At 44.2% G+C, this 9,964-nt stretch overlaps 1 protein-coding gene across 3 annotated transcripts in view; it reads right to left on the reverse strand.

Annotated features, from left to right (window-relative positions):
- KCNJ15 (potassium voltage-gated channel subfamily J member 15) overlaps positions 1 to 9,964 on the reverse strand; it is a 48,967-nt gene that overhangs the window by 13,138 nt on the left and 25,865 nt on the right. The gene's annotated exons all lie outside the window — the stretch shown is intronic.

Raw genomic sequence — 9,964 nt, forward strand, 5'->3', positions numbered from 1 at the left:
GCTTCCCCATCTCCCCCCCCCCCGCCCCGCCAGTACTTGAACTGCACTTTTAATCCAACGTACCCACCAGCAGGCTCCACATTTAAAAAACAAAACCAAAAAAAACAGCTGTGTAATCTTAAGATCTTTACTAGGTCTGTCATGCTTCAGTTAACTATGCAAGTGTCTCATAAATTCTCTGTGCTTTGTGTAGCATGAAATATCACCATCTCTCTAGACTGTTCAACCTCTGAAAGGTGACAGGCTCAGGAAATCTGGGGCTGTGACAGCTTACCAGTCAAATCGACCATGTTCTGACTCATGGACTCAAGAAGGTGAAGCATTCCTATAACTCAGCCCTTCATCTTCTCCCAAACTATAGCTCTGGCAGGACAGCCTTGTCACCTAAAACCTTCTACTCTGCATGAAGGAATGACTTCACATTTAGCCTTGAGTTATGCTTTCTCTGGTATCTGAGAGGGCTGCAAGCCCATTTATGTATTTTTCATAAACAAAGAAATACTCTTTTATTTGAAACAAACAAATGCTTGTGACTATAAAGATAACTTCCTGATTTTTCTTGTTTGATAGGTCAGATCCTAAAACTAGTCATTTATTATAATGGAGCTGTTTTCCTCTCTCCTCCATCACAACTTGATGTCCAAGGTTGTAGACGAGAGTCCAATGAGTGGTTAACTTTAGACATGCATATGTAAGCAAATGGAGTAAACCACTGAAAACTAGAATTGGTTTTGGCAGCATGCATCTCTGCCTGACTGACATTTGGTCACCTGAGAATGAACTCAAGTCAAAAATGTTCTACTGTATCATATAGGATTCATAACCCCTTCAAAGTCCACATCATGAATTTTGCTATTGTTATTGGTTTAACATTGAGGATTATCAGATACTCCAGTGATGAGTATGTCCTGGGTACAACTATAAACTGCAGCCAACTGGAGGGCCTGGTGGCAACATAGTAGGGATACTCTTGGCAGGTAGTTCCTATAAAATACCACAATGTTGCAACCCCAAAGTAAGGCAAATATAGGGTGCCTCAAAACCCTAAACTCCACTACCTTATGGGTATTCCTTGGTTGGAGAAAGACTACGGGACATCACCCTGACAGAAAAGCATTCTCGCGGAGGCCCTAGGCAGTCAGTAGCAGCTCTAATCTGTTGCTCTCTGGCAGAAGTTACAACCATCAGGGCACTGAGCATTTGGACTTGGTTTGGCCTTTGGCCTCTTGTCTCAATGGTCTCAGGGGAGGATGGTAGGTCTTGGGCACCCTCCACTCCTCCATACTCTTGTGTATGCATCAAAGATCTTTTTGTGATGGTCACAGAACTGTGTACAAGCAGATTCATCAGGCACCTGACCAGACCTCTTACACATACACTGTGATCCAGATGATTGATGGTTACCTACTACAGTGATGAGCAGAAATATAAAAAAAATAGACAGATAGACCCTGTTTAAGTCAAATCATGATTAAATATTTGTACATGCAATCTACAGATTAGGACGTCCTAGGCTGCTAAATGCTGGAAGCTGTAAAGGAAGAGGAACAGATCAGTCTGGATAGGCCTCTTTTTCTTAACATCCACCATCCACCAACATCCCTCTGAATCTAGCCTGAATAGTCCTTACATTATGGAGTAGTTTCCACTGCTTTCCCCCTGTTCTGTGGATAAACTAAGGGTTTTAATCTTTATACTTCTCTCCATCTGGGATCATTCATGAACTTCACATTTGGTTTTTTTTTAAGAAGCAAATTAAATATTGTCTAAAAAAGAAGTTATAAAATGTTGCTGGAATAAAGACAAACATGTATGCAAAAAGTCACCAGAAACCTGTTATGTCAAAACTTTTTTATTAAAGACACATCCTCAGTAACAAAATGCTCAGTATTCTTTAATGTCTCACTTGCCTGAATAATATTTTTTCAAATTCCTTGTAATTTAAAATTTTCTCATCTTTAATGTGTATTAGCATAGTTGGGCATTTAAAACCTAATTCTGAAGTGATGCTCTTTCATCCCTATAACCCTTTCCTCAGTTCCTGCTGTACAAACCATACCTGGCTTTTTAAAAGAATGCAAGTCTAAACAGATACTAGCTTGCTAAGAGCCCATACTTTCCATTTCTGAGCACCTGGGTGCCAAAATTCAAACTGCAAATTATAGAGGGACATTAACAACTGAACATGTTAATAATAACAGTGCTGCACAAACAGTCATTACTCCTCACAATAGATCTGTGGTGTAGCCAAGCAGCTCCAGACCCATTTTTCATAGAAGAATATCAGTAAAGAGACAGAAATCACTGCCTTATTAAAGGCCACATCACAAGTCAGTAGTAGAACCAGAACCAGCTTCTAGAGCCAGGAGATCCTAGCTCCTAGCTAAGGTCTTCCTGTCATCAGTGCTGCATTTTACCTTTTACTTTATTAGTGTGTCTTACAGGAGTCTCCAGTCCTCAGAAGCTCTTGGCTCTGCCCTTTGCTTTGAAGTATCCTCCACTGTTCTATTTTCCCTTTCTTTTCCTCTCTCTATGAAACAGTCTATCTATTTGCATTATTACATTTACCAATGGGATATATTTGACTCTCACAAATCTTCATCTCATTATTTTTACAGGTTAGTGCCACCACTTCTTGAAGCTGCCCAAGTCCTCCCATCATAAGACCCTGTTTTCAGCTGCACATAACTTCGATGACTTTGCCAAGCTGTAATTGTTTGGGCTGAAATATTCTAGGCTACATGGCTGCCAAAATAATTTAAACAGCTTAGACATTTTCAAGAATGGGACATGTTAAAAAATGTTTGCCCACGTTAAAAAATTCTGCCAGCTTTTTTAGAGACATTCTTGTACACTCATACTTTGGAGCAGGGACTTTAAATTTGGCAGTGGGATGCCTTTTTAAGTAAGTAACATCCTTTATGCCATCTATATAAAAATATGGTCCCCTCATTAAGCCAAGTTATGAGCTTTGGGAAAATCACAGTTTAGGCATACTGTCTGTGTCTACATGAGACACTGACTGCTCACTCATTACTGCACAGTCATTTAGTACTTGTAAAGTAATCAGAGTTACTGCGCAGTAGTGCTGCTGAATGTTTTTTCCATGATGCTGACTGTACAGTAGCTCGTTACTACTGCACAGTAGCACTGCATCATGCTTCTTGCCATACAACACTACTGCATAGCAATCACGAGCTACTGCGCAGTCAGTGTCTCATGTAGAAACAACCACTCTAAGATTGCACCAGCTACATTCCCTGAAGATGCTTTTCACCATGACCATACTCCATCCCAGAGCTGAGCAAGACTTTCCCCTGCAACAGCATCTCTGGGCTGGGCCAAGTCTCAGTAATGGAAGGGAAAGCAGAGCAAGTCTGTCTATCCTCTGCTTTCAAAGATTCCTGTATGGGACCTCAGCAATGTGTAGAAGGAAGTATCTGTTTTGAACACAGGTGAGAAAAAAGCCAAGCCAGCAGGGGCCAAGGAAGGGACATGATATTTAAATTGGTACAGGGATCCTGAGGGCAAGAATGGGGCAGGAAGGCAGAAGAGTAAAAGGAATCTGGGGGTGAAATTTGGTTCTGCAAGAAGACAGGGGATGGGAGCCCAGATGGAAGATAGGGAATCAGAAACCTGTGGAGCTGAAAGAGAACAGGAGCCAACAGGTGTAGAGAAGACCGATGGATGAAACAGACTGGGACAAAAAAGGAGATGCTGAAAGTGGGTGGGCTTGGGAAAGGAGACTGGAACTATGTGTTAGTGGAAAAGAGGAATAATGAGGGAGCGATTGACTGAAGGCCAAGAAAAAGATGCTTCAAGAAAAAGATTCTTTGAGAAGCTGGAAAGGGAGAAACAGGGGCTGATGGAGGACAAGGCCTATGCAGGATAGGAAAGACTGGAGTAGCTAGACAAGGAAATGGGGAGTGACAGCTGAGGATGGGAGAAATACTGGGAGAGGGACAGGGAATCCAGAGGTGTGAACCAAGACATGGTAGGAAGAGAGACTGTGATTAGGCTGAAGAATAGAGCATAGGGCCGAATAGTTGAATGGAATGGAACTGAAACAGAGCCAAAAGTGGAGAAAAGAGGAATGAGATTGGATGGAGGAAACTGGGCCACCCTTGGGGGGAGAAAGAGCAGAAGAGTCTGTATAACTAGAAGCCACATTCTTCCAGGGTCTGAAATGGAACCAATGCTCCTGCTGTCAGCAAATATCTGTGAAAATCCATCAGCAAAGTGCCCCTAATCTCCCTAATGCTGATTTGTAGAGGATGACAGCCAGCTATTTTAGCTTGCTTTTACAATAACCTAGGAAATTATGCCCACAAAAAAAGACACAAAGTAAACAAAAATTACAAAGTCATGCACGCAAAAAATTAGGAAAAGTCAGAATTCATGTTGTGCAGTCATCATGCATGTCATATGAAACAGATAAAACACAGATAAACAGTCTCTGCATCAGGGGCAGAAGTTTAGCTCTCTCCCAGATGGGAGCCCTAACCACTAGGCTGCTGAGTGGCACTCACTCATATTCACTCAATGGCTTGGAAAATCTTGAATTCTATCCAGCCAACATCACATCTTCAACATGAGGGCTGGAAAATGTTTTCATGCCACACTTAAAATAGCTCCTAGTCTGGTGGTTCTGGCTGGCTCCTGAGAGGTAGGACGTGTGGTGGACTCTTTCCCTACTTCCTCAAGCAAAGTGGAGGTAATTGACTCTTGTCCTACAACCTGACAAAGTTATATATGGGGCATGAGGCATCATTGCCACCATCTCCTCTAGTGACTGTTTGCATACAAAAGCAGCAGCTGCCAAATTTAGTTTGAAGCCTGGTCCTGTCAGTGCCCGATGGAATCTGGCCAGGATACCCAGAAGGACCTGACAGAAGGACACCTGATTTCTGGATCCTGAAAGAGCTTAGGCACGAGCTAGGCACTGAACTGCTCAGCACCGTCATGAATGAAGCACTTCAGGGCACAACTAGGAGCAGAACTTTAGGGCATGACTACATTGTGCAAGGCAGAACCATGCAGAGATACGCAACCCGGATCGGTGTATGCTAGCTCCAGAATGAGAAATGGAACGGTACTGATGAATTATTGTAGCACTCTGCATAGGCTAAGCAAGCCTTGCTTCTCCACCATTGCCACTGATGTGGCTATCCTGCTTCTACTTATCCTGCTTCTACCCCAAAGCTAGTACATTCAGAGCTAGCTCAGAGTATCTCCATGGGGTACTATTGGGCCATGTGGACATACCCTCTGGTGCCTGGGGTACTGGAAGGTCACAAACTGAGGCATCTATGGATGTTAAGTGCCTTCAGAGTTAGACATTAGTTGTGCAAGGATTGCTCAGTGTCCTAACTTTGGAGTTAGTCATAAAAATCCTGCCTGAGGATCTTTAGTCATCTAAAGAGCTTTTTAAAGTCTCTCAGTCTTTTTTTGGCTATGACCCATAGACAGACAATAGGCACATTTACTGGAAGAAAGTAGTATTTTACACATCATTTGCATATCTGTTATTCATATTCTGTTGCTACATTTTCTCAAGTTTGCACGTGCAGTCCCTTTCCCCCAGTAAGCAAAAATGTCCTTGTTTGTACTGTCTCAGAATGCAGGTGAGCAGGGAAGTCCTGCCTGATAAAGGCCCCCAGAAAGGGTGTGCTCAACTTTTCCCAGGTTTTAGGGTGGAGGCTGCAAATTTTCATATGCCAAATTCAAATACCATTGTGGTAGGAAATGGGAGGTACCAGTATGCATCCAATGACAGGATGTGGATGCTATTTATTTGTCAAAAGGGATACTGAACCTGTCCCTTATTACTGCTGATAGCCACCATATTCATCAGGAAGAATGTTTATATATTTATAAAAGAAAGCTCATCCAGATAAGGTTAATATTGATTCTTACCCCCGGTTATTATTTGCAGCAAAGGTAGAGACAATGCTAGGCAGAGAACAGTCCCAACATGTGATGTAGGTATAGAAGAGGAATAATGAGGCAGATGACAGCCTAATATTACCCCCTTGAACAGCAGCACACCTTGAAGACATACTGTGGGGAAGAACACTGAAAGTCTAAATCCATTCCAGCTGCCTAGGAACCAGGAACAAGAAAACCAGGACTCTGCCCAGCAAACTGGGGCCACCGACAAGTTTGCCTTGATTTCTGTTAAACGCTGAGGATCAGTTTTGCTGAACTGATAATGAATTTTGACTCTGAATTTCAGCATCTGTGTAAGACACAACTTGGTACACAAAGAGAAGGTATCATTGGCCATCCCCTCTGTCTGCATACCACAGATTCAGAGCACTTCAAGATGTATCAGTCCATCACTGCTCTGAGACAGGTAAAAGCTATTCTTCTCGTCTTGCAAAGCAGAACTGAGAGCTGAAACACTAGATCCACTGAAGGCACTGCAGGGGGCAGCATTGCAGGGCCTAAGTTTTACACACCTAGCTGACCCATGTGGTCTGAAGTTGTGTGTTAGTAGCCTATAAAATGCATAGAGAAAGTTAGATGCCTCCGCATGTGATCTGTAATATCCAGATGAGTTGCCTGAACTTCCCAGTCAGAAATGCTAAAGCCCTACTCCTTAGGAGGAATGCCTTTCAGCATAAACCTGGAAGCTTAGGGGTTTTTTTCCCCACACTTGAAGAAGGGCATGTTATGCCTGAAAGCTTGTCTAATATCTCTCCCATCTGTAAAGCTGGCCCCATAAAAAAAATATTACCAAACAAATCACAGCTAAACACCACAGCTACGCTGCTTTGACCTGAGGACTGCAGCAATCATCTGTGAGATGTGAGATATACTCAAAACTCATCAGGGAAACAAGGAATTTAAACTTGGGTCTCCCCCATCCTGGGGTAGTGGGCAAAGGGGGAGGCAGAAGGACACTGCAACCAGCTTCTTTATCATTTCTATAGTGCCTGATCCTTTAAGTATGTGCTGAGAACATCTACTAGATCAAACTACGGTGGAGAGGTGAATGTCTAGTGTGTGAATCCAGCAGGCTGTAATTATAAGATAGATGTTTACCTGCTCAGCTCCTTCAGTACTTACTCAGCTCTGTATGGACTCAGAAACAGACACTTTTAGCACATGGGGAGCATTATTGGAAAAAAACTGGGAGACTCCAAAACAGGAAGCAGCTAAGCAAGGGGTCTGAGGACCTAAAGTTGGACTTGGGCATCTAAAGAAAAAGTCAAGCACCAAAAGGCCCTTTTCTGGGCTTTCCCAATGACACAGGGAGCTGTGGGTATGTCTACGTTGCAGTACAGATACCTGGGTGTAACTCCAGCACTGGGTGTTTAGCTGCAGCAACATAGGGTGCATACAAATGTTTGCTGTAGCTGGTCTATGATCACATGACTGACTTTAAATCACATGATCGTAGACATGGAGCAGCACATACAGGCCTACGCTGGTGCCAGGAGCCACACGGAACCCAGCGTGAGTAACTTTGGGTTGGGGGAGATGAGGGCAGGATCAGGGTCAGGGGCCAGCAGATCTGGGGAAGGATTGGTAGGACTGGGGAGGCTTGCAGGTCTGCTGGGAGGGCAGGGGAGGGTAGGTTCAATGTGGGGGTTGTCTGTCCAGGGGTGGGAGGGTTGGAGGGCTAAAAAAGAGCCTGATTAGGGTGGTGGCAGCAGAAAAAGGGCAGCCCTAGGGTGGAATGAGCACCTGGGCTTTCCCAGCCCTGGGGCACCTACTCAGGTGAACTAACTTAGATTGGGCCCACCATTTTTAGCCCAGTTTAATGTCTTGTGTCCCCACCCCCACCCCTGAAACATCTGCACAGATGGGCATTTAGATGGACCTAACCCTCATTTGGTGAATCTAAATGTAACATCTGTAGTACCCATGGAATTTTGTGCAGGGTGGATAAATCACAGCGTTTTGTGCTGCTACTGCTAAATGGCTTCTGGTGCTCAGGCTGCAGTAGAGAGATATAGCACTTCAAAGTAGATAGGCACAGGGAATTGAACATACACTAAACTCCAGGCTAGTTTTCTAAAAATGAGATGATTCTTCCCCTTTATTAACCTTAGAAATCTACTGTATGTGGTTCTCACTATAGGTGCATCTGCATGGTATAGTGCAGCATGCCTGAATTTTCTTTTTCTTTGCTTTGCTTCTGAATAAAGCTTAAAGATAAATCCCGACATATAAGATGTGAGGCACCACTTAGCAAAGGGTAGTAGTTGCTTTGACTTAAAAATCAATATGCTTAGGAAGAAGATGCTTTGTCCTACTATTTGCCTTTCACTGATGTAAAAGAATTCTTTTTTTTAACATCTTTCAGTGCATGAACTTGTTCACACAGGTAAAGAAATTTTTCCAAGCCCAAGAGTTTCCTAAGAAAATCAACTTCTAACAAGTTTTGTGATGAGAACTTCTCAGAATCATTCTTCTTCCTTGGAAATACACTTTCTAGTATTGCAAAATGGTAAGGCCAATTTCATCAGCATGCTCAGGTCATGCAAATCAGCCACAGGCCTAGTTAAGATAGACTTTTTACTTCATTGCTTACTTAACTGAAGCATTTCAAGAAGTTGAAACATACAGGTAAATTGTGTCACTGGCTTCATTCCTATGCTTGGACAGGAGATATCATATTCTCCCAGTTACATTAGAGGCCTGTAGATCTGGCCAGAGCACAGTGACAGAGTGGGCAAAGTGTTGGCTTATGACTCTGAAGATATAGCTTTGAAATCTTCTTTGGATTCAGGTTAAAGTTTAATGCCTTCCAGCAAGCCTCACTTTGCAGCCACACCCATGTTAAGTTATGAAGGCAGTTTAGTACTGTGACTAATTGAAAAACAAAACTCAACTTGATTCTAATACAGCACATGCATTAAAGCAATGAAATGAATTAGTAAACGGTTTTACTGTGGCTAGAAGAAAGAGCTGTTCAGAGTATGTGTGACTGAAAAACTATACTGAATCACAGCCAGCACTCAGATAACATGGAAATATGTAACTGAGCTAGGAGAGTGAGATTGTGCTCAATGATCCAAGGGCTGATGGAGGTGATGCAAACACAGGTCTTATTCCCTGGCTCCTACTTCCTTACTTTGCCCTAGTCCCATGGGGTAAGTGCAGCGGTTCAAACAGCCCGAGGTGAAATCAATTCGATCTTCACAGGTTTTTCAAAGCTGCATAAACTGAACTGATAACAAACTGAACTGACATTCAGTGTTCAGGTGGCGGAGACAGGCAAAAGCTTGCACTGGGCCAGGTCAGGAGCCTAGGGGCACCACCCCTCATGGCAACACTGCCTGGGGCTGCTCAACCCAACACAGTGGCAGCCCATGCCTAGTTGAGAGCAGTGGGAAGGTAACACACCCTCTGCCCTGGCACTAGCTCCCCCATCTGGGGTCTGGATAGCACAGGGGGGGCCCACCATGAGGTTTTTCACCCCTCCAACCCCCCGCAACCCAGTGAGCCAGGCTGGGATCACCTCAGTCCCACTCCCACAGCAGCTGCTCCCCCCTCTGCACTGTGCAGACCTCCGCATGGCAGGTGGGCAGTGTCAGGGTGGGGTGGGGTGGGGAGTGTTTCCCTCCCCATTCCCCATCTCTCAGAGGCAAGCAGCTGGGGATGGGGTGGGGCTGAAGTGATCTCAGCCTGACTCAATGGGCTGCTGGGAGAGAAGGGGGGGGTCAAAAAGCCACCATGGCAGAGGCTTTCCCACCCCTTACACTGTGCAGATCCAAGCTAGGAGGGCCTTGGGGTCCGTTCCTCTGACATCCCACCAGGCTGACAGGTGCAGACTTTCTTACAGCGCCGTTTGTAACCAATTGGCTCTGTTTCAAAGCAGTCCTATACCTCTTTCCTGCCTACAGCATCAGCTGTGAGGAACAAATGAAAATATAATTATCAGATATCCCCCTACTACACAAACATGGACATGGGGGGGGTGGTATTGAGACAGACAGACAGATAGACAGGC

Source organism: Gavialis gangeticus, unplaced genomic scaffold, assembly GCF_001723915.1.
Source record: "Gavialis gangeticus isolate Ggan-Ray unplaced genomic scaffold, GavGan_comp1, whole genome shotgun sequence".
In the NCBI taxonomy this organism is placed as follows: domain Eukaryota; kingdom Metazoa; phylum Chordata; order Crocodylia; family Gavialidae; genus Gavialis; species Gavialis gangeticus.